At 40.6% G+C, this 1,772-nt stretch overlaps 1 non-coding gene across 1 annotated transcript; it reads right to left on the reverse strand.

The window, feature by feature from the left end:
- Positions 1–330: 330 nt before the first annotated feature.
- LOC141645468 (small nucleolar RNA R71) lies at positions 331–437 on the reverse strand. Its single transcript, XR_012544950.1, has one exon. It is a non-coding gene; the product is annotated as a small nucleolar RNA R71 (small nucleolar RNA).
- Positions 438–1,772: the final 1,335 nt, after the last annotated feature.

Consider the following 1,772-nt stretch of genomic DNA (forward strand, 5'->3'; position numbering starts at 1 on the left):
CTACCCAATGGTACTCCCACACCACAACATCTAACCGAAAATTTTATTGCCAAATCCGCCATTATCCAATTAGTCGAAAGGAGCCAATTTGGGGGGATGCCTAGTGAAGACCCTCATTCTCATATGGAAACCTTTTGTGACTATTGTGATGCGATTTCTCAAACCGGTGTGACTCAAGACCAAATTCGATGGGTCTTATTTCCTTTTTCTCTAATCGGCACCGCGAAACAATGGTTGAAGGGCCTTGACAAGGCCACTCTCGGAATAGATTCTTGGAAGAAGTTGGCTCTAGCTTTCTACAAAAAGTTCTACCCACCGGAAAAGACTAACATGCTAAGAGCTCAAATTACGGGTTTTAAGCAACGGGTTGAAGAATCTTTGTATGAAGCTTGGGAGCGGTTTAAGGGAATTTGTCACTCATGTCCTCACCATGGACTTAGCGAATGGTTCTTGGTACAACAATTTTGGAACGGTTTATATGAAGATTCAAGGAACATTCTCAACATGGGATCAAATGGAATGTTCACCGAAGTTGATGACAATAAAAAATGGAACAAGATTGAGGAAATGGCGGTCCATAACTAACAATATAGTAGACCTCGCAAGGCTACTAGAGGAGGAAGGCATGAAGTGGACTCCGTTACTCAATTGGGTGCTCAACTTAATGCTCACATTGACACAATCAATTTGAAGTTTGAACAAGCTATGGCTAAACTTGAAGAAGCCTCAAAATCACCAAAGCATCATGTTAATGCCATGACGGCATCCTCATCAATCCCAAGTGGGATATGTGAGAATTGTGGAACTTTGGGACATGACCAAAGTGAATGTAGGGGAACAAATGAACAAGTGAATGCTTTCCAAGCATACAAGAGTGGTACCCCTTATTCCAATTATTACAATGAAAACACCAAGTTTCACCCAAATCTCTCATAAAAAAAGCCAAAATGTTCAAAATCCTCAAACAACTTACACTCCACCTCCCATGAGAAACCAAAATCAAAGACCCTTTTACAACCAAAACCAAGGTTACTAAAATCAAAATCCATACAATCACCAAAATGACCAAGGTTTTGATGTTCAAAAAGCGGTCCTCCAAATGCAAAAGAATCAACAAGAGTTTTTCACTCAAATGCAAAAAGATAGTCAAGAAAAGGAAACCACCATCAACAACATTCTAGCTCACACCAAGATGTTGGAAACACAATTGACTCAACTAGCATCTTCAAGCTCACAAAGACAAAAGGGTCAATTACCACCTCAAAGTAATCCCCCAAGACATGAAACGGTTAGTGCCATTCACTTAAGAAGTGGTACAAGGTATGAAGCACCGAAGAAGCAAGTTAAGGATGAAGTTGTGGAGGCTAGTGATAAGGAAGAAATTGTGCAAAACTCCAAAGATGGAGTATCATCAAAAGAAGAAATTTCAAAGTGAAATGAAGACAAGGTCAAGGAGAAGGAGCCCATTGTGATTAGACTTCCTTTTCCAAGTCGTCAAGCGAAGCCCAAATTTGATGACCAACTTGGAAAGTTTATGGAAATTGTGAAGAATTTGGAAGTCTCAATTTCCTTCACGGAATTAATCAATCACGTGCCGGCCTATGCGAAATACATGAACGACATCCTCACAAAGAAGAAGTCGATCCGGAAACTTGAGACTATCGTCTTCACTAAGGTGAGTAGTGCAATACTTCAAGGGAGTTCACCTCCAAAACTAAAAGATCCGGGAAGCTTCTCAATACCGTGTACCATTGGCGACACCACGATCAACA

The sequence above is a fragment of the Silene latifolia genome, chromosome 2 (genome assembly GCF_048544455.1).
Source record: "Silene latifolia isolate original U9 population chromosome 2, ASM4854445v1, whole genome shotgun sequence".
In the NCBI taxonomy this organism is placed as follows: Eukaryota; Viridiplantae; Streptophyta; class Magnoliopsida; order Caryophyllales; family Caryophyllaceae; genus Silene; species Silene latifolia.